Source organism: Phoca vitulina, unplaced genomic scaffold (assembly GCF_004348235.1).
Source record: "Phoca vitulina isolate PV1807 unplaced genomic scaffold, GSC_HSeal_1.0 scaffold20, whole genome shotgun sequence".
NCBI lineage: Eukaryota > Metazoa > Chordata > Mammalia > Carnivora > Phocidae > Phoca > Phoca vitulina.
This window is the reverse complement of record NW_022589723.1, coordinates 3,980,930-4,007,573: the sequence shown is the minus strand read 5'-3', so window position 1 is coordinate 4,007,573 and position 26,644 is coordinate 3,980,930. Positions and strand designations below refer to the sequence as shown.

General features: G+C 42.0%; 1 long non-coding RNA gene across 2 annotated transcripts in view; it reads right to left on the bottom strand.

Annotated features, from left to right (window-relative positions):
- The window catches only part of LOC116640749, a 79,926-nt gene that overhangs the window by 20,394 nt on the left and 32,888 nt on the right, over positions 1-26,644 (bottom strand). Inside the window, exon 6 of one of the 2 annotated variants that reach the window (XR_004301053.1) lies at positions 7,073-7,515. The exons of the other annotated variant lie outside the window; for it this stretch is intronic. This is a non-coding gene — a long non-coding RNA (uncharacterized LOC116640749). Of the gene's footprint in view, positions 1-7,072; positions 7,516-26,644 lie in introns of those variants that run through there. 2 annotated transcript variants of the gene reach the window in all.

Here is a 26,644-nt window from a genome sequence, read left to right as displayed (position 1 = left end):
TCCCGTTCTGCTCATTTTCAGTCTTCGCTGTGATCTCCCAATGTCAGAGGTCTTGAACTTCTCACTGCCCCCCAGATCTGTCCCAGTCCCCTTGTCCTTACTGGCCTGTTTCTTCCTCCCCCTGAGCCCAGATGCCTCCATTCCTGCATGGGTCAGGGAGCCATTACTCACCTCCCTTTTTTCTCCCCACTCCCGCTCTGGCCCAACTGAAATGTTTTCTCCCTCCTTCACCTGCTGTGATAGAGATGGCCTCCAGTGGGATGTCACAAAGCACAAATCTAAATCCCAGCAGCCTTGATTTAGCCAGACCTTTAAGGCCATTCCAGCTCTGAGCCACTGTGATTAAACCCTGCCTGGAGCTTCAAACAAGGAAGACCTTTGCCATCATGGACTAACTAAAACATCTAAAATTTGACCAGTGGGAGAAAAGAGGCACACATATTGACAGGTGTTCACATGGGGAGAGGAGCTGAGAGAGCTCATCCGCTAAGGTCACTGGCTTGCCATGTGGGCCGAGCTTTGCTAGGATGTTACCGCCTGCATTTCTTTTCAAGCCTGGGAAGCTAGCACAGCCCCATTTAACAAGTCAGCAGGGGCATTTTACTGATCATGTGCTCACTTGTTTGGAGCACCTGAAGGATGCCAGCCATCCTGCAACTTTGTATGTAGCTCGGGGCAGGCACCAGTCATTACCTAGTAAGCTCCAAACACTCACTCACTTGAATGCAGTGATATGCAGAAGAATATCTTCAAGGTGGGGAATTTACAGTTGGGTATCTTAGCTTCTCTGCAGGCATTTTTTTAAAGGTTTTGTTTATTTATTTTAGAGAGAGAGTGTGTGTGGGGAGAGGGGCAAAGAGGGAGGGAGAGGGGAAGGGAGAGAATCCCAAGTAGACTCTGTGCTGAGCGCTGAGCATGGAGCCCTCACAGGGCTGGAGCCCATGACCATGATATCATGACCTGAGCAGGAACCAAGAGTCAGATGCTAAACCAACTAAACCACCCAGGCACTCCGTCTGCATAGGCATCTTTTAAAAAAAAATCATTCATTCATTAATTCCTATATCTGGAGAGCCAAAGAAATGCCGTAACATTTCTAGGCCACTATCCTCACCACCATCTTTAGAAAGGGTGAAAGGAAACCAGTCTAGGGTCCCTCTCACAGCCTCCCACTGCTCCAGGCTCCTTGCAGTGCATGTAACCCATAAAATTTTGGAAGAAAATTAATTAAATAGAAGTTCTGTGCAGTTGTTGATTGGAGGAGGCATAAAGGTCCTGCACAAAAGCTTCTTCAAGCAGTAAGATATTTTTTAAAATATATTTATTCATTTATTTGAGAGAGAGAGAGCACAAGTGGGGGGCAGAGGCAGAGGGAGAAGCAGACTCCCCACTGAGCAGGGACTCCGACGTGGGGCTCTATTCCATGACCCCAGGATCATGACCTGAGCTGAAGGCAGATGCTTAGCCGAATGAGCCCCACAGGTGCCCCACAGTAAGCTATTTTATAAGGAAATTAGATAGCAAAGCCTTTCCATATCTTTGTCCCAGGAAAACAGAATGAAACCTACCTCATCCCCAGCTCCAGAGAAGAAGACCCAGCAAACCTGTGTTAGAAACATAAAACTGCAGGATTTCTCAGGTTAGCAAAATAACAAAGGCTCCATGTTTGAAGGTGATCTATAAATAAGTGCATCCTGCAAAGACCAAATCTTGAAACTATGATCTTTGAAGAGAAAGTCAACATTTGCACACAGATCTATACCTGTGTGACGGAAATTACTTGCACCATAAAGATAGGACCAATACAGAGGCTCTTATCCATCCACACTGGTTAAGGGTTCTAACAGCTTCTTAATGAGGTGGAACAGGAGATTGATTCTAGAATCCTCTGTATTCCCTTTACAGTATAGCAGAGTGTAAGATTGCCATTCTCAAAAAAAAAAAAACAAACCCTTCATCATTATTAAATTTTGTTGGAGTTAAGCAACCCCATTGGGCGTAGTTATGTGTAGAAACATGGATCTTCCTGTGCCATTTTTAAGAAGCCATACATAAAAAAATACATACATTATGATTCCATTTATGTAAAATTCAAGAACGTGGTGATAGGAATCTGTGGTGATTGGAATCAGAATAATTGCCTGTGGATGTAGAGATTGCCTGGAAGGGGGCTAAGGGAACGTTCTGGGATGGAGATGTTCTATCTCTTGATTGGTTACATGGATATATACATTTTTTTAAACTCATCAAATTACACACTTAAAATATGTGCACATCAGATTTATAATTTTAAGATAAGATTTATAGAAATTTAAGTCAACATAAAAGGAAAAATTACTCAAGCTCTTAGGTTACTGCAATGGATAGCTATTTTCTAAAATAGCCCCTTTATCAGAGCACATTCTTTTTTTATATATATATTAATTCCAGTGTAGTTAACATACAGTGTTATATTCATTTCAGGTGTACAATATAGTGATTCGACAGTTCCATATATTACTCAGTGTTCGTCAAGATAAATGTACTCTTAATCCCCATCACCTATTTCACCCGTCCTCCCACCCACCTCTTCTCTGGTAATCATCTCTTTGTTCTCTACAGTTAAGAATCTGTTTGGGGTTTTTTTCTCTCTCTCTTTTTTCCCCTTGTTCATTTGTTTTGTTTCTTAAATTCCACAGAGGAGTAAAATCATATGGTATTTGTCTTTCTCTGACTGACTTATTTCACTTAGCATTATACTCTGTAGATTCACCCATGTTGTTGCAAATGGCAGGATTTCATTCTTTTATTCCATATATATATATATGGGATATATATATATATATATGGGATATATATATATATATATATATACCATATCTTCTTTATCCATTCATCTATTGATGGACACTTAGGTTGCTTCCATTTCTTGGCTATTGTAAATAATGCTGCAATAAACATAGGGACGCATGTATCCCTTTGAATTCGTGTTTTTGTATTTTGGGGGCAAATACCCAATTGTACAATTACTGGATCATAGTTCTATTTTTAATTTTTTGAAGAACCTCCATATTGTCTTCCAGAGTGGCTGCACCAGTTTGCATTCCCACCAACAGTTCACGAGAGTTCCCCTTTCTCCACATCCTCGCCAACACTTGTGGTTTCTTATATTTTTGATTTTAGCCATTCTGACAGGTGTGAGGTGGTATCTCATCACGGTTTTGATTTGCATTTCCCTGATGATTAGTGATGTTGAGCATCTTTTCATGTGTCTGTTAGCCATCTGGATGTCTTCTTTGGAGAAATGTCTGCTCATGTCTTCTGCCCATTTTTAATTGGATTATTTGTATCAGAGCACACATTCTTACCTCTCAGGTTTTCAGTTCCCTCTTCATTATTAGCATCTAAGGATTTCTGTTTCTTACAGAGACTTCTATACACTTACAAAAAAATACTGTTTTATTTTATCTGACATTTCTAGTTGTTTGTCATGGGATAGTTTAAGATTATCCTGGTACATTATCTCCTAGAGCCTGATATCTTTACTTTCTCTAATGACTTTTTCTTTTTTTTTTTTTAACTTTTTTATTGTTGTGTTAATCACCATACATTACATCATTAGTTTTTGATGTAGTGTTCCATGATTCATTGTTTGTGCATAACACCCAGTGCTCCATGCAGAACGTGCCCTCTTTAATACCCATCACCAGGCTAACCCATCCTCCCACCCCCCTCCCCTCTAGAACCCTCAGTTTGTTTTCCAGAGTCCATCATCTCTCATGGTTCGTCTCCCCCTCCGATTTCCCCCCCTTCATTCTAATGACTTTTTCTATATAATTTTTTGCCTTGCATTTGAAATATATGTATATATGTGTACATGTATGTGAAAAGTTTATCTTTTCTTTAGTAGCTTTGAGATTCTTACCTGGGGTTAAACCTGTGCCCTAAAGTTTTAACCATTGTCCAAAATCTGTTAGGATCAGCCAGGGTATATATTAGGGATACCTAAAGTCAGTTAGCTATTATCAATAGTGTCTGTCTGAAACCTATACCTGACTGTTGCTAACTGAGCAGCATGCTGCCCAGTAAAGCATTGAAAAAGAAAACAGGAAACACCGTCATGAAAAACCAACATGTCCTTTGGGAAGGTAACAGATGGCTATGTCATCTTCCATTCTTGTTTATCTGTTATCCTTTGCCTTATATTTTCCTCCTGTGGCTAGGAGCCATGTTTAAATTTCCCCTCAAAATGTCACATATAACCTCTTTACTTTATTTAGAGTTTTAGAAAGTGATTGGCCCTAAATAATTAAAATTATATAAATCAACATAGAAATAATGCAGTTTCATTTGTGATATGATTTAAGTGCCTCTAAACACAATGAAAATCAATGTTAAGATCATTCTCTACTGGGACGCCTAGGTGGCTCAGTTGGTTAAGCATCTGCTTTCAGCTCAGGTCATGATCCCAGAGTCTTGAGATTAGGTCCCACATCAGGCTCCCTGCTCAGTGTGAAGTCCACTTCTGCCTGTCACTCCCCCTGCTTGTGCTCTCTCTCTCTGACAAATAAATAAAAATTTTTTTTAAAAAAGATCATTCTTTATTATTTATATTCAGTCATTGTGTGCACATGTGATATTTAGAAGTTCTTCACATACTTCGGGAATTTCCCGACTGCTGTAAATTTACACTCCCCACAATATGTCACACTGAAATCATCGTTTGCACTGTAATATTTAAAGCATGGAAAATGGCACCCAAACTGTGGAATTGCATCACTATGTGAGAAGTGTGTTTCTACTGATGGCATGTATATGGCATGTGTTAGTCGGGATGTGAGATTGAAATATATTTACTGTGATGTTGGAGGTTTTCCCACATAGGTGATGTGTGTGTTCGTGTGTGTGTATGTGTGTGAGTGAGAGAGAGAGAGAAAGAGATGAACATATATATAGGTATGCTTAGGAGAAAAAAATGTATTATATATGTATGTACAGGCATGTTTATGAGAATATTATATTACCTGGATTCTAAGGTATACCTTTCTCTCTATTTTAACATTTATAACCATGTATACATTTTATAGAGTGGTTTCTTTTTCCCCAAATGTCTGTTACTTAATCAATGGTGCGTTTCATGGTCAATAGCTTCCCAGTCATGGAAGTACTGTGTGCACACACAGAAAACTGAGAATTTGGTGGAGAGGGTAACATCTTAGTGTGCATTTCATCAGATACCCAGATGCTCATATACTAACAAGCAGGGAATTATTCACAAAATCAACATTTTCTGTTTGTCAGGATGTGCTTTCTGGGTACTGCTTCAAACATGTTTTTTAGATAACTTAAGCCACCCAAAAACACATTGGAGAAATATCTATTTTAATTTTTAAAAAGTTGAATTGTTTTGGCCAAAGTTTCAAAGAATTTGTGCTAAATGAACAAAAATGTAGCCATTTTTATGGCATTCTATGATATATAGATCAGAGGCCTCTAAGAGAAACATTTATAGGTAATACATTTTAAAACTTGGGAAACTTGGAAAATAAATTTTCCATCTTTTCTTCAGCCTGTTTTATAGTAACAAGCACAGTTCTTAGGCATAGTTAACATCCCAATATTTATTTAATGACTGCAAATATTTACTTGGCAAACTGTATTTACCTGTTTAAAAAAAGAGAATAATTTTGATCTTTCGGTGAAAAAAAAAAAGACTCAGTCTGCAATGTTAATAATTTGCTTGGTGCAGATATGATCTGAGATGCTTTTTATATCTTCTCTTCATTAAAGTGCAGTTACAGGTGAAATTCTGGAATTCATGCATGCTGAGAGATGCTTTTGGATGACCTAAGACTTGGCCCCTGATCTTGAGATTAATTTCTTCCCATCCAGCTAAAGGACTGATTACTGAGCTACTGAAATCATGAGCAACATTGTTTTTTAAATACAAGCTTCATAAGTTGATTCAGTAAAGTGATAATAGGACAACAGAAAATAAAAGTTGATTAAAATGAAGTGTGGACAGTTTGTTTTTTTTGTTTTTTTTTTTTTATTTGAGAGAGAGAGAATGAGAGAGAGCAAGCACATGAGAGGGGGGAGGGTCAGAGGGAGAAGCAGACTCCCTGCCGAGCAGGGAGCCCGATGCGGGACTCGATCCTGGGACTCCAGGATCATGACCTGAGCCGAAGGCAGTCGCTTAACCAACTGAGCCACCCAGGCGCCCCAAAGTGTGGACAGTTTGAAAACATTAGCTCTAAGTGGGAAATATAACTTGTAGAATGTAGGTGATGGATTTTCTTATTTCAATGTTTGCACTAACTGCCTAAATATCTACTAAAATTAGCATTTCAGAAATAGGACCATATGCTAAAATAACATAACTTTAGACCTCACTGCTTTATATGTAAACGTAAGGATATTTTTTAGCTGTAATGCTCAATAGAAGAAAAAAATGGCCTGTTAAATCTCTAACAGTGATCTAACTGATTTTTATAAGACTATTACAGAAAAACTCTACCTAGATCCAGCTTTCTAGTCTGTTGCTTGCAAATCTGTGCATTCTCCAGTTCAATTCAATTCAATTCATTCAGTTCCTCCCATATTTTCAAAACTTTCTAATAAGAAGATAACTATTAGCTTTGATTCCTCCCCCTTTCCACACAATCTTTGGGTTTTGTAGTTTTATTATATTAGCAAAGCAAGTGAAAATGCATCTGATTTACTACTTTGAAAAGAATTTGATTTCTAGCAGATATTTCATAGTTACATCTTTTACTAGAATTGGTCTTTTTGCCAGTTTTATAACCTATATTACAAAAATATTACCTTTATGTTTAATCCGGCTTGGTGGTCTATAGCATGTCCTGCAGAAACAGCATGTGTCTTTCTCTTTCCTTTTACCCCTATAGCCAAATTTTCTCTCCTGTATGACTATTCACATTACTATGCATTTCCATACAACTTAAATAATTTTTAAATGCAGTTCTATACAACTCAACAGCAAAATAAGCAAACGACAACAAAAAACAAATCTAATTAAAAATTAGGGAGAGGAGGGGTGCCTGAGTGGCTCAGTCGGTTGAGTGTCTCTGACTCTTGATTTTGGCTCGGGTCATGATCTCAGGGTCCTATAGCTTGTGCTGAGCTTATGCTGAGCTTATCACATCATGTGGGAATATCTTTTCCTATTTTAGACTAAATGTGCACTTCTTTGTTCTGCTTAAGTCTGTGTGTCATACAGTACCTGGTCAACCCCACTATTCTATCCATTGCTGGTGTGGAGGGAATCGGGTCCTTGTCTCGCAGCAGGAGAAGGATGCCTGCAGACCATCCCCTGCATCAGCTGCAGGATGAGATCTGCTGGCCATGAGGGACCAGTACCCACAACTGAAGCTGATCTTGCTCTGTCTCTTCTCTGTGGGAATAACGCATTGTTCTATCCAGTGCCTGTGTGAGTTGCATCTTTCTTGGAGACCTTCAGCCATGGAGTGTGTTGATATCTTGAACTTTTGCTCCTGGAGGAGTGGGAAGCCTCACCTGAAAGTGATAAGAGGTGTCACTTGCTCAATAGTTGTCATTAGGGAAATCTGGCTGTGGAAAGAAGAGACCCAGGCTTGAGAATAGGACTCAAGAGGAGGATTTAAACCTTTGTTTCTAGAATACTAGCAGATGCACAGTAGATAGATAAATGAATGGGAGGACTCAGGAGAAAAAGTACAACATTATCCAGCAACTTATGAGGATAAAAACCAGTTGTGGATCTGGGCGATAAGGTCCCAAGAATCAAGCCAGGATCTGGGCAATAAGGTCCCAAGAATCAAGCCAGAACCCAGGCACTATTAATAGAACAAGAATATGAGGTCCTGCTTGATGTTGAGCTACTCTAAATTCCTCATGATTAAAAAATAAGTGGGCCCTAAACCACTTTATCTGAGACTGTGGCTGCCTGGCAAGCAAGGTCACAAGCCACGAAGCCTCCCCGAGGGCCAGTGCCCTCCTGACTGTAGGAGACTGTTGCAATTAGTTTGTTCATGCTATTCCCTTTTTTACAAAGAAACAATTTTAGACTGGCAAAATCACCTACCTGAACTTGCATATTTAATAAAAGGTGAAAGTGGAATTTGAGCTCAGGCAGGACCTTGTCACCCAATGTCTGGACTCTTAATTCTATGCTCCCTCATATGACGAAGCTGAGATGGTTTGGGTCTATATGATATTACAGGAGAGAGGAAAAAGAAGGTTGCAACATAGAGAAAGGTGCATCACTTAGTCAAGGAAGGACTTAGAGAGGAATAGGGAAGATGAGACACCAGAAGACACTAGTTGATACTTGTGAATGTCGTTTCCCTGGGGTGACCTATGTGACTTGGAGAAGAGGGAAAGAGAGAGAAAAGTCATGACGTCTATTCTTGAAGTCTCAAGAGAGGGTGTAAATAGACATTATGTGCACGAGAACACAAATGGAAAAATGATACCACATAAAGAGACCCAATTAAAAATGCACATGTGTTAAGTGCACTGCTGAAACTAGATTGGGGACCTGGAGGCAGGGAGTGTTAGCCTGGGAAGTGAGGATGAGCTGGGAAGGGAAGTGAGTTGCTGGGAAAGAAAGGGTGGGCAGGAGAGATGCTTTGAAGATGACCATGTGAAGAGCAGAGGATACTGACTTTGCCAGGATGGGATGCAGTTGAGAACTGAGTCAAGCTATGGCAAAAGATGAGGGCAGTGGGGTCGCAGACCTGAGAGGCTGGGAGAGCCCACTGGAGTCCTCGGAACTGTTGAGTGCAGATGAAAAGCCCTGCCCAACAGGCAGAGAATCAAGACTCCTCTTGGGGTGAGCAACCGCGTTCTCCAACCAGAGTTGGGAATGGCCTTAGAGGGTATCAAGTCTGATCTCAAAGTGTAGTCGTTGGACTAGCAGCACACACATGGTCTCTGAACTTGTTAAAAATTCACTCTCAGAGCCCACCTCACTCCTGAATTCTGATCTGCATTTTAACAAGATACCCAGGTATTTGCATACACACTGATGTTTATCAAGCACTGAAGGGGAATGCATAAGAGAGGGGAGTTACCTCTTGTCAAGCATGCAAAAGAACTATGCCCAGGAACCAGGAATGCTAAGAAACCAGAATTTTGTGGAAGATGGAAGAGGCTTTTTGATGCTTGTTGTGCTTCCCTAAGTCTTGCTAGAATATGGAACTTCATGAGAGGTGAGCCCTAACGCGTGGAACAGGAGAATATGTGGTTTAGCAGCCCATAGGTCTAAGGTGAGTGATTTAAGGACACTCAGACAGCTAGCTGATCCTGGCTGTTGTCACCCTATTATCAAGCACAAAATCCCTACAAAAGCCAGAGAGTAGAGGCCCACAGGAAGAGCTGTGTGAGGAAAAAGAAGCACAGCACAACTCAGGGAGCCCACAGAGCTAGAACCGGCTCCCAGACTCTCGGGTTGGCTGTTAAATATTTCAAGCTGGTGGTAGCTTGAAATTGGCCATGGTGGGAGTAATTATACTACAAGAGTCTACAAACACTACAAATCCATTGTGAGAGAGTAGATAAGTCAAAGAAGAAAACCCTGGAGTTAGTATGTGTCAAGTATAGAAGGAGAAATTCAGGAGAGGAAAAGACAAGTGAAGTCCTAAAAAAGTGATGCTAGAAAACGTTGCCAGAGATATCCCATTTCAAACTCCTGGTAGTGACCAGGATTCATCCTACACCTCCATTTCTAAAATTCCTTTTCACAGCTCTGTCTCAAGAGTGGAAGTTTAAAAAAAAAAAAAAAAAGAGTGGAAGTTCACTGAAGGTTCAAAAAGGATGGAAAAGGTGTGAAATAATGTGGAGAATAAAATTCTGAACGGACTAGAGAAACATAGGAAGATGACTGGGAGCTGTTGCTCCATGGGGTAAGATGTCTCTGTAAGTTTTCATTTGCTGGGATATAAGCCTAGACAATGTGGATGATGGGTTCATCCAGGGTGGGGGCTTTTTCTGAATCACATGGATATTGCATTTAATAATCATAATGATAGCGGCGCCTGGGTGGCTCAGTCCATGAGGTGTCTGACTCTTGATTTCAGCTCAAAGTCATGACCTTGGGGTCCTGAGATCGAGCCCCACATCAGGCTCCGTGCTCAGTGCAGATCCTGCTTACTTGTCCCCCTCCTTCCCCCTGCTTGCTCTTGCTCTCTTTCAAATAAACAAATAAAATCTTTAAAAATAATAATGATAGTTCTGGTGGCTTAGATTTACCCTTATACTTTTGGTATTATCATTACCTCTGGTTGAAAAACAAGTTTCTGATAAAGAAGTGTACCATTGGACTGCAGCTCTTTCCTTTTAATTAAACTGTTAAGTGTATTTAATAATACATGTATTTAATATCCCTGAATGTCTCTGCTTCAGCCAGGCTACTTTCATTAGCTTCCATTAAAAGCATCTTGACCTTTCGCAACTCTGTGGCTTTGCTTTTTCTGTGCCTCTTGTTTGGGATGCCATTCTCTTTCCTGTCCTCCTGGTGCACTCTACTCAGACCTTAAGACCAAATACTACCTCTTCTAGGAAGCCTTCCCTGATCACTCCAGCCTGTCGTAACATCTTTCACCATTCAACACAGACTGGACAAAGTCCTTGGGGATTGTGTTTTATACTTTCTTCAAATGAATATTAGGAGGTGCAGAGTTCTTGCTATGGCAACAGGACAGTTAACAGTCACTTGCATAAAGACACTTGATAAGAATAATACATGTTTTTCCCCTTTGTAAATTTCCTCTCCACTGTCAAATTCCTCAGTAGTCTTCCAAGTATGCCTCTCCTGTGCTAGCTTGCACTCTTCTCTGTCGCTTTGTTCTAAAACTAGACATTGAGAAATAGCAATGGTACCAGAGCCCCTTCTTTCATCAGGCCTCCAGCTCAACCCAGCCGAAAGGACCGACTGGCTTTGGTTCCAATCTAAATCTTTGCTTTGGATGATCAAATTGCAGAAAACCTAATTTAAGTAACTGAGAATAAGGTGCGTTAATAACACAATAAGCTTACCCTTACTGGGGTAGAGGGAAAAATAAATATCTTGATAATCCCAAAGGAGTCTCTAATTAGTTGAACAGATCTGGGGAGAAGGGAGCAGCACAAATATTCACAGCGACCTTCCCTGCCACTCCAGGACGCTCCAGGACACTCCAGGACCTACGGCAGCACAGGGTAGCAGGCTGTCCCGATCATGTGGGCTTTTTCCTTGAAGGGAGGATTTTTTTTTTTTTAACCTCCCGGTGCCTCACAAAATGTTCACACTCTATCCTATCACACATGGACGTGATCAGATCTCTGAAAAGAGCCTCTAATTATAAGCATGGTGTTTATTTTCCTGGCCTTGTGTCATCTGGCTTTCTTTTCATTTACATGAAATATGAGACATCAGTTTTGAAGACTTGCTGACACTTTAATGAAAAGAAGTTTGGTTGTGAGTTGGTTGCTCTTTATCCCTGTTTCCATGTATTTTCTAAATCAAGTATCTCAAATTCACTTGGGTAGGTGAGACTCACATCCTATTTTCTACTAGAGAAAATCCATAAATCAGCACAGGATCGGAATCTGAGTGTGAAGGCAGGGCAGAGTGACAAGTCCAGCATAGGTCTCTGATACACTGGCAAAATTTCCCTCCTTTTTTGGCCAAGGTTACGTTGTTTTCCGTTGTATTGACAAGGTGTTATACGTAAGTACCCTAAGCCCACGGCAGAAGCTATGTATCTCTTTCTTTCCTTTCCGTAGTTTACAGGGACCTTAATTTTTTTTTTCCAATGTAACAACAGAATTTGTCACGGGATGAGAATTCTCCCTCAGTTCATTGCTCAGAAAATATATAATCCTTTGTTTCTCAGAGCCAAATTCCTAGGTTTTTGTTTTTGTTTGTTTTTTGCATGCAAGCACTCTTAATAATCAAAATATAGAATAATCGTTCCTTTTAAAAACGGGTAAGATAAAGTTCTTAAAGACATTTCACTTTTCTTAGCTTTACACACTCAATATTGTCACTCATTAGTAGGCTTTGGGGGAGATATACACTATGGTTCCTGGCCTTTGGAAGCCTAAATTTCGAAAGGAGAGAAAGGGTAAGCACTGAGAGGATATTAAAGACACCTGACTGAAGCTCATGTGTTTATGATCTCCATATACATAGAACAAGCAACCTGTATCTGCTTAGAAGATGGGAGCTGGGGAGAGCAGAAACTGGTTGGGGATGAAGGCACAGGAAGGACTTTATTCTTGCTTTGGAAGTCAAGTTGGCTTGGCGTTGGGCTGGAAAGATTTTTTAAAGGGGAATGCCGACAGAGATTAGAAGAAAAGGAGAAACATGATTTGGCAGGAAAGATTAGAGATGATATTCTGGGCAGAGAGAGAGAGAAAGAGGGAGAGAGAAAGCAAGAAATAGTCTTGGAGATTAAATTGGTAGGGTTATCTGGCTAAAGAGGTAAAATTCTGAAGTCAAGGGATAGAGAACAAGGCAAATGTTATGTTAATATGTCACTTCCTTCACTACATTTGGTATTGTCTGTCTTTTAGATTTTAGTCATCCTACTCTCTGTGATGGCAGCTTATTTTAATTTTTATTTTATTTTTTTAAGTTTTATTTTTATTTATTTTAGAGAGAGAAAGAGAGAGAGTGTGGCGGGGTGGGGTGGAGGGAGAGGGAGAGTCTCAAGTAGACTCCCTGCTGAGTGTGGAGCCCAGTGTGGGGCTCCACACGGGGCTGAGCTCAGGATCCTGAGATCACGACCTGAGCCAAAACCAGGAGTCGGAGGGTTAACTGATTGTGCCACCCAGGCACCCAGCTCATTTTAATTTTAATTTGCATTTCCTGTTGCTATTGAGACTGAGTGTACTTTCAAATGTTGATTGGCTGCTTGGATATCCTCTTTTGTGTAGTGCCTCTGTAAGTCTTTTGTCCATTTTTATATTGGCTTGTCTGTCTTTTTCTTGATTTATAGGAATTCTTTATATAGCCTGAATCTAAGCCCTTTGTGGGATGTATGTATTGCAAATATTTTCTCCCCAGTGTTTTCTCCCCTAATAGATTCTTTGTTGAAGCGAAGTTCTTGTTATTTCTGTAGAGTTAGTGTTTTCTGTTTAAGAAATCTTTGCCTAGGTGTGCCTGGGTGGCTCAGTCGGTTAAGTGTCTGCCTTCAGCTCAGGTCATGATCCCAGGGTCCAGAGATTGAGCATTCTCCCTGCCGCCCCGCTTGTGTGTGCTCTCTCTCTGCTTTCTCTCTCTCAAATAAATAAATTAAAAATCTTAAAAAAAAAGAAAGAAATCTTTGCCTATTCCAAAGTAATCAATATATTATCCTGTTATATTCTAAGAACTTAATTCTTTCAACTCACTCATTTAGATCTACAATTTGCTTAGAATTGAAATTTGCATATGGTGTGAGAGGAGGTCAAGATTCATCGTTTTCTTCATATGATTATCCGACTGATCCAGAACCATTTATTAAGAAGATCATCACTTCCTCAGTATTGTTCAAGTTGGCATTTGTCAAAATCAATTATACATTTATGTGTGGGTCAGTTTCTGAACTATTTGTCTAAAGTTGCACAAATGCAGCACTCTATTATCTTGGCTTTATCATAACTCTTGCTATCCAGTAGTGTATGTCCTTCAGCTTTGTTGTTCTTTAAGGTTATCTTAGCCATTCTTGGCTCTTTGCATTTCTGTATAATTTTAGAATAAGCATTTCTGTACACACACGCACTGCTAGTAATTTGAAGGGATTGCATTGAATCTAAAAATCAATTTAGGTTGAACTGACTGTTATAATGTTGAATCTTCTGACTCATAAACATGACGTGTCTCTCCATTTACTTAGGTCTTCTTTAACTTATTGCACTAATATTTTGTAGTTTTATCTGTAGCTGTCTTATGTATCGTTAGCTGGATTTAATCCTAGGTACGGATGTTTTCTGGTGCTATTTTAGATGGTATATTTCAAATGTTATCTTTTCACTTGTTTATTGTTAGCATGTAAAGATAAAGTTAACTTGTATTTTGTCCCTTCATTCACTTTGTTATATTCAGTTATTAAATTGAATAGTTTGGCTATAAATCCTTTTTGAATTTTTTACACTCACTATTAATGACAGCTTTGTTTCTTCCTTTCCAATTCTTATACCTTTTATTTATATTTCTTGACTTCCTGCACTGTTGAAGAGCACTGGGATAATGTAAAATAGAAGTGATGATAGCTGACATCTGTGGTCTTCCTCACAATCTCAGGGAACAAGAGATAAAATATAATGTTGTAGATTTATTGTAGATACTCCTTATTAGATTAAGGATTTTCCTTCTATTTCTAGTTTGCTAAGAGTTTTTATTATGAATAGACGTTAACTTTTATCAAATGTGTTTTCCGCATATTGGACAGATCATATGATCATTCTGCTATGTTCTGTTAATGTGCTGAATTATATGAACTGAATTTTATTTATTTTTTTATTAAAGATTTTATATATTTGACAGAGAGAGACACAGAGAGAGAGGGAACACAAGCAGGGGGAGTGGGAGAGGGAGAAGCAGGCTTCTCGCTGAGCAGGGAGCCCGATGTGGGGCTTGATCCCAGGACTCTGGGAACATGACCTGAGCCAAAGGCAGACGCTTAATGACTGAGCCACCCAGGCGCCCCTGAACTGAATTTTAAATGTTAAACCAGCCATGTATTCTTTCGTTCTCTTTGCTTTAACCTGAATATATTCTACTGACCCACCCTAAAACTCACTGATCCTCTCTAACTGTGTCAATCTGCTCTTAAAATCATCTATTGAGTTATTAATTTGTTATATGTTTAGCTTTAAATTTTCATATGATTCTTTTTAAAAAGATTCCGATTCCTTGATGAAATTTTCTATTTTGCCGCTTATTTTCTTGAGCATATTAGTCAGTTTTTTAAAAACATATCTAACATGTAGGTCAGATAAGTTCAGTATCCAGAGCTCCCTATGGTCTCCTTCCATTGCCCATTTTTTTCTTGTGGGTTTTCAATTGCGTGGTCTTGCCAAGTACTCCTTTATGTATATGTATGTACCAGACATGGTGTACAAAAAACTGCAGAGATAACTTAAAGCTGTGTAGGATGTTAGATTCCTCCAGAGGGTGTTTCCTTTTGATTTTGGCAGACAGGTTAAGGCCAATCACTTTACACTATCTTGGGATTGAGCTGACTCAAAGTCTGATTACTGTCCATCTCTCTTACCCCCTAAGGTGGAGCTTATTGTGGGTCTCAGCTGACGGCCTGGACTGTTTACCAGGGTCACTCTTTTTTGGCAGGCCCCGTACTCCAACGCTGTCTCTCCCCGACCCCAGCCCCATGTGTGGCCAAGGTTGAGAACAACTGGCCTAGATTTGTGTTTGCTTGATAACCTCTATCTGTAAAACTGAGTATCACTGTTCCCTGTGTTCACACGCTCCTGTCTTTTTGAGGTTCCCGCCTCTTTGACATTTCCAAGAGTCCCTGGGGGGCATCTTACAGACACTCAAGGTAAAGTATGGTCTGTGCTACTCTGGCCACTGCCGTGCCCCATCCACTCTGGCCATCATTTGCACGGCCTTTGCCCCTTCCTCCCAGCTGCCAACAGCCAGGCCTCATGGCCACCTTCCAGTGCTGCGTCTCAGGCTAAGCCTCGGTCGCTGTTCAGCTGTGGATCTGGACCAGAGCAGGAAACGAACTTCCCGTCCTTTATGTTCTGTTCTGTTACCATGTGCTCCCAGCTGAGGCCTTCAGGTACCAAGTGGTGTGGGGCAGCTCTCTTTGTTTGCAAAATATGCTTTTTGGTTCAAAGTGTTCACCTGCTCCTGGAGTAGTTTCTTTTGGGATGGTGTCAACGGCTACCATGCTGAGTCCGCTCACTGTGCCAGATTCCACCTTAAGTAGGTATCAGTTCTCCTGCTGGGCTCTTTCATCACCCTGTAGTTTGCCTACTGTCATCGGCACCTGAGTCATCAACATGCCCGTGGACCTTGGAAACTCGTCAGCCCAGCAGCGCCTAACTCCACATGCCAGAACTATCCAGCCGGTACTCCTGCTATAAATATAGGGCATTTGATATATTTAGTGCATCTATGTAAATTTCATCAATTATGATCACCTGGATATAAGAACTAATTCACTCAGACTCAAACTGACTGGAAAACTAAAAAAAACTGAATTTTTTGTACAACCTATACTTGATTTTTAATACTTTTGCAGTTTGAGATAATTGTAGATTCACATGCACTTGTACAAAACAATCCAGAGATCCCATAGACCTTCATGCAGTTCTCCCCCCATGATAACAACTTGTATAACTAGAGTACAATATCACAACTAGCAAATTGACATTGATATATCCCATCAACTGCATTCAGATATCCCCAGTTTCCGTATATGTCTGTGTGTCCATTTAGTGCAAGGCCATTTTACTGCACACACAGATTCATATGGCCACCAAAATACAGAAGCGTTCCACCACAAGGAACCTTCATTGCCAGCCTGCTGACGCCACCCTGGTGGCAGGTGAGGAGCACCGCCTGCTTCCAACTGGCAGAAAACGGAAGATCGGTCCCTCAGTCCCACAAACACAACTGAGCAGACCCAGAGCACCACCCCCTGATTCTGCGGGGGTGGTGGGTGGGGAGGATGATCAGCTCCCTATTCTGCCCCATTGAAACTAGGGAGAGGGCGATGCAGTTTTCCTATTAGGGCATTAATGTTTGGCCAGAGTAGGGCAGGTGGCCAAAAAGGCTTTCCGTGGGGGGGCCAGTCCTTTGTCGGTTCTCTGACTAGAAGGAACAGATTTTTCTTGTAGCTTACTTTATCCATGCCTATTGGCGATTCCAGGACGGAGGCTACTCTAGCTCCCAGCCTGGGCTATATGGGAGGAAGTAAGGAAACCTAGACTCATCACCATGTTGTTTCTCAAGTCCCAAAGTCGCCAGGCAGTCCACCTTCTTCTTTCCTCCTTTGAATCTTCCTATGTTTGTTTGATATATTATGTCCACAGTTGTAACAGGGAGCACCTGGAAGGAATAGGGTGCTCCATCTTGGCTAGAACCAGAGGTCTGATCTGTACTTGATTTTTAAGAGAAATAAATAGCTAACAGGTATGCTGATGCCAACAGTTAACTCATGTAAGCAACTTTTCAAGATGTTATAACTTCAGTCTAGCTCAGTATTCTCTGTCAATATTCTATGTCTGATATGTAGATGTGTGTGTGTGTGTGACAAGAATTTGTGTTCAAGATGAGAATATTCTGTAAATAACTTCTGAAGCATCAAGGGAAATGACATTATCTTCTCTGTAGTTTTGTGTGGGTGTATTTAGATGAGTTTAATTCTCCAAGCAAAGGTTGTTTTCCACTGTGTCAGAAACCCAATACCTAACCAATCTGGCTAAAATACAATACCAATCTGGCTAAAAGAGATTTTATTTCACATAGGTATCTTGAAGCAGAGTTAGATGATTAACCAAATATGAAGACAGTTGGGTTTTTTTTAAGATTTTATTTATTTATTTGACAAAGAGAGACACAGCGAGAGGGAACACAAGCAGGGGGAGTGGGAGAGGGAGAAGCAGGCTTCCCGCTGACCAGGGAGCCCTATCCGGGGCTCAATCCCTGGACCCTGGGATCATGACCTGAGCCGAAGGTAGACGCTTAATGACTGAGCCACCCAGGTGCCCCAAATATGAAGACAGTTTTTAAAAACAGCTTCACTGGGGGCACTGGGTAGCTCAGTCGGTTAAGCCTCTGATTTCAGCTCAGGTCATGATCTCAGGGTCCTGGGATTGAGCCACATGTGTAGCCCTGCATTGAGCCACATGTTGAACCCAGTGTCATGCTCCACACTCAGTGGGGAGTCTGCTAGTCCCTCTCCCTCTCCCTTTGCCCTCCCCCAGCTCATGCTCTTTCTCTTTCTCTCTCTCTCTCAAATAAATAAATAAAATCTTTAAAAAAGTAAAAGTAACACCACTGGTGAAAAAGATCCTAAACATCTCTCGGAGATGCAATATCTTTCTTCAAGTATGTGGAGGTTATTATGTAGAAACCCCCAGCTGGGTAAGCAAGACGAAAACGTGCCAGACTTTAAGCAAGAGGATGTTAAATTAGATTGTTTTCCTCCTTTCTGATATTTATAAAAATTAATACATGCTTCTGGAAAAATATTAATACATAAATATAAAATGGGAAATGTAACAGGTCCCTTGCTCTCTTGCCCTTCAACACCCTCCCTCTGTTAACAGTTTTGGTGTGTTTGGTTAGATTTTTAGAAAGAGGCTTCAGCAGTCAAAGTTTTCTCTACATACAAGCAAATTTGAAACTTCTCAGTCCCAGGAGATTTTTACGATCAATCATGGGAAATGAGGTGGGGTAAGTGGGGAAGAACTCTCTCTCAAGTCTGTTCCAGCTTTCAATGCATGAAGAGAAAGACGTGGCTGCCCTTTAAAACACACGCACAGGCACACGCACACACTTTGCACTTGCAAAGGCTATTTCAGAGACGACTTCAGTAGTGTGCTTATTTCAGACTTTACATGGAACCGTCTCAAAGTACAGCATGGGCTGTGTAGCGGGCATTCAATGCCTGCCTGTTGAACACACTATTCCAAGAGGGAACAACGGACCTTCGTCTGTGTGCTTCACTTTTTTGAACAATGATTAGTAAAGAAACTCATTACACAAACATAGCACAATATACCTAAGCTTGCCAGTTTTATACTAAAGTTCCAGTTCTGTTGTTGTTTTCTTAAATCTTCGAATCCTGGCCTTCAGTAGTCCTGTCCCCCTCTAAACTCATTTACAAAATGATGCCAAACTGGTGTGAGTTGGGTATCGTTGGGTAATGTTGAGTCCATTAGTCTATATAGGCTCAGCTCAAAACCCATAGACTATGAAGCCTTGCCCAAGCGCCATGACAAGGACTCTCTCCCTCTTTCCAACGCCTTCCCGCCTTGGTGAAATACCTTTGTATGCTGCTTAACACAGGTCTTTGTGGTGGATGGTGGAGTTCATGTACCATCTAACATAATGTACGCATTTTCTTGGTGTGCAGGCATTGTCTCACTCATTGTAGTATTCTTGGCTCCACATGGTACAACACCTTACCCAGAGAAGGCATTTAATAAATATTGATTAAATGGGCAGATTGAATAAGCCACATCTTGATTTCAAGGGAACCCCAGTTAGCTACAAAATTGGATTTTTCCTCCTGTTCATAGCTACATTTGCACAATAAGCATCACTACTTTGATTCTATTTAAAAATAATGCTTTTTCAAATCAATGAATTTCTTCATCTGAAAAATTTTGCTAAGTGATTTGTAAAATGGGAGACTAAGGACATATTTGAGTTTCCACATAGGTGAAGACAAGCCTGAATTTCCCAGGGAAATTATTTAAAACCCTTTGTTCAAAGCCAGTCACCGAGAACAGGATGCTTTTTTTGGTTGATGCTGAGAATTTAAAACACCGTTCAGAGAGACAAGGAGGGTAAAAGATACTTTCCTGGAAATGACATGGGCTCTGCCAATCAGGCACTATGTTTTTCTAGCATGCCACATTTGGGGGGAAAAGGTATATTCAGATGTATCAAAGTCTCAGTGTGGTGACATTATAAAATGTTACCTGGAGCTTCTCCACCCACAAATATCTGAAGAAACAAAGGGCATCTGTTCATTCTTAGATGCTGCTCAACACCAACCTTAAGGTTTTGAAACCCTGTCTATGTGATTGTGACTGACTCAGAGGCTTTGGAAAGGTGTACTCCACCTATCCATGTGACATCTCTATGAAATCTAGGAAGTAGAAGCAATAAATCTACTCATGACTGATTCTGATTCACACAAGTATGTTCCAGGTGAGAAAGTAGGCAAACTTAGCATTTAACTTTTCATATGTAGTCAGAATAAAGGTGAGCTTCCAGATCAAAGAAAGATCGGACTACATAAAGTTATAAGTTATGGAACAATATTTTAGGGTTTGATATTTAAGCCTGAAGTGTGGGCACTTCTAGAACACTGGAGCCATTCTAATAAAGCTTTCTGCTTCCTGGGATCAGTTTTGACTTTCCCATTACTATTTTGGGGCCCACGTCTCTGAGTTGGACGAAATGAGCACAGCTTACCCTAGGTTTTCTACTGCCCAGTGTGAAAGCAAAGCGTCAGTCCTTATGCCAGTATCTATATGTGTTTCTGCTTTAACGTTGTTGGGTTTCATGGGAAGGGTAGAGGAGTTGTAGGTCACTCCCCCATTGCCATCTCCCTGCCCCCTCTCCTCACCCCCACCCACCATCTTGAGCCAGCAGCATAAGGGTGTGATCCTCGGGTGGACACCACAAATGACTGATTACACCAGTCTAAAGGATCAGCTTGGTGTAGGGTTACAGGGGTCCCTTTTTGTACCTCTGAAGAAGAGCTCTGGACTCTCTTCTCATTGGACAGAGGACCCAGAAAGAAGATGGCTGTATCCACTGGTGGGGCGATGAACCTGGCATGAATCTTTTGTGGCAGTTAGAAATATTGAGCTCTAATATTAAACAGCAGCTAGAATCTCTCCCCGGAAAATTGCATACTCAAATAGAATTTAACTGAACAGGGGACACCCTTCTTGTTCATCCATAAAGAATGTTCTCACCTGAGGTCTACCCAGTTCTTGCAGGTATTTCTTTGGTGATACAATACCTTACTCTGTTACATCCTTTGGGTCATGCCCGAGATCTTTCTGATCATTTTTCAAAGCCACATCATGGTTTATTTTTTTTTTTAAGATTTTATTTATTTATTTGACAGAGAGAGACACAGCGAGAGCAGGAACACAAGCAGGGGGAGTGGGAGAGGGAGAAGCAGGCTTCCCGCTGAGCAGGGAGCCCGATGCGGGGCTCGATCCCAGAACCCTGGGATCATGACCTGAGCCGAAGGCAGACGCTTAACAACTGAGCCACCCAGGTACCCCCCACATCATGGTTTAATGGCTGATTCTTTTCCCTTCTCAGTTATCGCAGCCTGGTTCTTGTCTCTGAAAGGTCAGAAGCACCTAGTCCTAGTTATTTATGTGAGTGCTGGCATTCACACTCAAGTAAGGACTTGGGAGGGCTTTTCAGTTGTTTTTATTTTGGAGGCACGCTCTCTGTTTCCTTCCCCGAGTTAATACAGATCACTGGCTTTAGGCAAAGCCTTTGTCTTTATTACTTTCCTAATTTCTGAAATTAAATTAGAGGCTGTGAGGGAGAAGTGAATTGGTTATCTGTAGTCTTAACCAAGAGGAACTTGGAAATACTGATCATACAATCGCTGTAAACATGTTCCCCAAAACAGCTGCTCTCCAACCCCCCACATGAAGACAAAGCGCTCAGCAACATATTTATATGGTTTAGTTTTATGTTAGCAGTGGATCTCTGCTTTTAGACGGCAGTTTTGAAAGAGTTCGACAGCTGAGTTGGAAACTACCACCTGCCCTCTGAAATATATGAGATATGGATGGTGGAGTTTCATGGGCAGACCCTGCTCCCAACTTGGCATTCTTTGGTTCCAGCTGTTGACCAGGGATAATTTAGATTACGAAAGTAAAACCAAGAAATGCTTTAAATGTAAATTCCTTGCATTGCATGTCTCTCTTTGAAGAACAAGTGGACATTCTTGCAAACCACCAGAATAGGAGGCTGGCTTTCTTCAGTCCAGCGGCTGTTAAGTAGATATGGAAGCCAAGGCCTCATGAATTTTATATCACATTTAGTTTTATTTTAGGGAGGTTAAGATATAGGCCTTAAAAAACTCAACCAGACGTGTCATTTCCTTTGTACTTTTCTGGTCATGTTGTCTCGTTTGCCACAATTAGCACATCTTATTTTTGTAGTGGAGGAAATATTATTCCAAGTTTCCAACTATACCTATCACGATGTTAAGAGGAAAACTGACACAATACTGTACTTGCACTGGATGAAAGAAACCTACAGACATCTACAAGTCCTCTAGGGCTCTTGGCCACCTGTACAATCAATGATAACTCTGATTCCAATTTCAAATACTTTCCCCACTGTCCCCAGAGTTCAACCTTATCTATTTGTTCATTCATCCTTTGTTTTGTCCCACAGAAGATTTATGGCAGCTTACAAAGATAGACAAAAGTTAAAAATGGGAGACAAAGAAAAAATGAAAAGTCGAACTGGGTTGTAAAATGGATCCTAACAATTTGGTTTTGTTTGTTTTTTTAAGGTTTTTTTTTTTTTTTTTTTAAGATTTATTTATTTAGTTGGCAGAGAGAGAGAGAGAAAACATAAGCAGGGGGAGATGGAGAGGGAGAGAGAGAGGGAGAAGCAGACTCCAGGCTGAGCTGGGAGCTGCACACCAGGCTCGATCCCAGGACTCTGGGACCATGTCCTGAGCCGAAGGCAGACACTTACCCGACTAAGCCACCCAGGCACCCCGGATCATAACGATTTGTAATGATGTTAACTATTGGGCCACATGGGTGGTTTTCTAAGATTTTTCTTAGCCCCTGCCAAAAGAAAAACCTGGTGAGTCACTAGATTCAGGATCTCCAGGATCACAACAAACCAGGTACTTGACGGAAGTGCTACTGTTCTTGGGACTAGAGCCAGCACGGACATTTTTCTAAGTAGCTCATAAACGAGACCATGTCCTCCGATGAATGCCGGTGACGGCATTTTTGCAAGAGAGGCGGTAATACCTCCGTTTGGGACAGAGGGGGTGTATTCCTTACACAGCCCCTCGGTGTAGGCTGGTGACGTCACATCAAAGAGCAGTTTTGCAGATGCTGCAGCTGCCAGTCAGTCCTGCTTCCTCTAGGAAGCTTCATCCAGACCATGCCCCGTATGAAGTCTCAAGCTAGTGCGTGGCCCCTAGTAAGTGCTCAGTAAATGTTAGTGATTAGTATTCTGACTACTATCCTCGTATGTCGCATGTGGGCCCAAACTTGACCTTTCCCGGGAAGGAGATGGGCTCCACAGTATGCGGGGGAGTGAAAGGAGCCCGCGTCTCTGAGCTCACAGATCTCACCTACGCACTCTCTGGCACTTGTGTGAGCACGAATGGCGGTCAGGCTTGGGTTACGCAACGCCACATCTGGGCTCTCCAGGAAAGGCAGGCTTGCCCCAGGTAACACCTGAAAAACTGAAACTCCATAAATAGAGTTCTTGCCGGCGTGGGGAGCAAGCCAACTCTGAGCTAAGACGAACACCTTCCAAGCAGAAACCTGTGAGCATCAGCATTTCGTTCTTGGAGGGCAAAGTCCTTTTAAGGAATTTAAAAAAGGCTCTTAGAAATCCTTTTGTGAGTTCCCTGACTTATATCGGGAAAGAAGAGAGTGAAAATGCGGCTTATAGATGGTTAGGCCCATGTGACTCCAAGATCCAGAAGAATCCCCCTTCTACCTCCTGCTTCCCCTTTCCCCTTGCTCCTTGCTTTGTCCTCCTTTTCAAAATCTCATTAAATGGTTCATCACCTATCATGTCAGAAGGCAGTCACCGCCAGAATCGGCCAAGAGCAGAATCCATTTGGAGTTGAACTACCCTCCCCCCGAGTTAATCTCCTGGGTGGTTGCATGTGGAACAGGGGGAAGCATGTGGCCGAGATTAGGCATGCATTGGTATTGAATTCTGAGCACCAGGATGTGTGCCCCGCCGCCCCGCATCCCTCACAGTCACGTCACTTTCTTCTTTTAATGAAAACTAAAACCCAGCTCTAGCCAGAGGGCAGTGGGAGTGAACAAATGTGCAGGGGAAAGAAAAGAGAAATGTTTCAGAAGGCTGGCTCCCCCACCCCTGGTCTGGTCTAGAAAGAGCCTCTCCCTCCTTCCTAGCCCCAGGAATGCAGGAGAGGCCACAGAGGAGATGGGGAGGGCTCATGGGGAGGAATTAAGTGTGGCTCAAGTCTGTTTCTGACTTCTCTGTAAATACTGCGACACCTCCAATGGAGGAACAGCTGAGATAAGTGACTGCTAATCCCCCAGTGCTGGGAGGAGGCTGGCCGCTCCCTTCCAGATCCCAGCAGATGGTGGACGAAACAAGCTTCCCTCGAGGCAAGGGCAGCGGGAACTGTCCCACCTTCTGTTCCTTCAGCTTGCCCTGCACGTTTCCCTCATGGCCTGTCCCTGCCCAGAAGGGCCTCAAGGGCCCTTGAGAGCCCTGGGGACATACCCCTGCTTTGCCATCCCGCTGGGACACTCAAGGTCAGCCAAGCTGGCCCCCAGCCAGGGCTGGCAGCTTGGGCAGCATTCAGCAGAGCTCCGTGGGCAGGGGCAGAAACAGCCAGACAGAGCTGCCAAGTTTCTTCCTCCGTGAATCACCTGAGAAGAGGGGTGGTGACTTACTTAAAATGCAGATTCAATCTTCCAAGGTGGAATCCGGGAAGTTGAATTTCTATTAGGCGGCCCAGGTCATTTGGCTGCGAGTGGTTCTAGCATATTCCACTCTGAGAAGCTGCAGTCCGAGGAGACGGGAAAGCATTTCGGGTGGTGGTCAGAGCAGGGCGCAATCAGGGGCCTGAGTTTGAATCCGCACTCTTCCCTTTGCTCAGCTCTGTGACCTCTAGCAAAAGAGGCCCCATTGGTTCCCTGCCTCGGAGGATACAGACCAGTCTTTCTCAAACTGCAGGATGCAGCCTCTCCTGGCTTTTGAAGTCACTTTCATCAAAATTTGCGTCAAAAATGCAAGTGGGAGATTGGTTGCACACCAGTGTGAATGTACTTAAGACTGCTGAACTGCACAATTCTAAATGGTGAAGAGGGTGAATTTTAAGTTCATTAAATTTAAATTTTTTTTTAATTTTAAAAAAGGAGTATCTAGACTGCACCACAGAGGATAAGTCATTTTTACATACTTAAGTAAACGTGACAGAAGCCAATCTTAATTTTCAAATTAAACGGACCCCTCAAAGACTTATCAAATGAAAATAGTCATTGAGTCTTACTTTCCCATTGACTTGTATTTTAAAACATATAAAATAGGGTTCGGAGTTTTAAAAGGTGGCAATTGAGCAGTATTACAATGAACAGATATTGAACTCTCATACAGCTTTAAGGGAAAAAAGTGTTCTTTCTTACCATAAATATAATGCATATGAAAATACGTTTTGTTTTAGGTGGGAAAGAAATGAAACTGTTCTAAAAATATTTTAAGGGGTTGGATCGTCTTCTGAAACTGGTCTCTGTGCTCCGCCCTACCCATCTCCACCAGGGCAGACTGATCCCAAGGTGGGCAGGCTGGAATTGGCCTCCTGAGCCCTGGAAGTATCTGCAGAGGATTCAGGTCAATAGCCTCTGTGCTCAGTGATCCACTGGACTTTCCAGGAGCTCCCTTTGCGCGAATGGCCATGAATGTGGCAATCTGCCATCTGCCACTCCCAGGTTGAAACTTTCTTCCACACAAATGTTCATGAACTTCAGTCCTACTCTACTTTAAAGACAATAAAATGATATTCTTCAAGAAGGCTTTCTCTGAGCCCTCTTTTGGATCCCTCTTTTCATGACTATCCCCACGATTCCCTTCTTTTTCATCCCAGCATGCACCATAAGTGGCCCTGACTTTTCTGTAATTGTCCAGCTCTGCTCTCCTTATCACTATATTCCTGTGACTAGCCCAGTTCTTGTCCCATAAATATTTGCTGAATCAATAAATGAATGAAATTGACCCAGTTCTTCCAAAGAGAAAGCTACTGCTGCCCCCAAGAGTATCTGAGTTGCTGAATTGTAATAGTGACAATTTGCTTTATATCTTCTATGTGGATGCTATCACTTGCCCCTAATTATTTTGATAATTAATGACCCTTGTCAGAAAAGAGTTATCGTTATTGTGTCCTTTTTTGGAGGCGAAAATTGAGGCTCAGGGAAGTGAAGTGACTTGCCTGAGACCAAATGCACCATAAGTGATAGAAGCAGGATTTGAACTCAGGGCTGTCTGGCTGTACCCCAGTCCCATCTCTCCTTTTTCTTGGCTCTTCTGCATCTGCGTGAGCTGAGGCAGCTCTTCTCTTTGCATCCTATCAACGGGCATTTTCTTTGTAAAAGGCCTACTGTGTGGCAGGGCATGACCCCCGCCAGACCCCCCCACCTGGCTCCATCACCCAGCTGCCCCCACAGTTTCTTCTCCAGACCAACCCAAACATGGTTGGGGAGTTCAGCAGGGAGGGCCCAACATTCCCCAGTCCGGACAAATATCTAATCAGTAGACCTCCTCAGCATATCAATCCAAGACCACTCTAGAGATGAATGCCTGTGCCCAGTTTTCTATTTTTAACTGGTGTGAGCGGGAGGGAAAACACAAGCATTAAAAATCAAAGTGCCAGTCAAGAACGGAGAATACGGGACACCCCAGAGCAGCAAATCAGTGATCTGTGTCCTTATGTCTCCCTGTTCCTTTCCCCTCTCCCAAGTTCATGGCATCTTTCCGTCCCCTTTTCCAAAATCCCAAGATCCTTCTAGATCTGTTTCCACGAAGGAGCTGATACCATTTGTACCACTGCTTCTCCTACTCTAATATGTGTGTGTGTGTGTGTGTGTGTGTGTGTATATATATGAATCAACTGGGCATCTTGCCAATTCCGATTCAGTAGTTCAGAGGGTGGGGGTGGGGTGGAGGCCCGGACTCTGCTTTTCTAACTCTGCTGTCCTGTGATGTGTTCATTTGGTT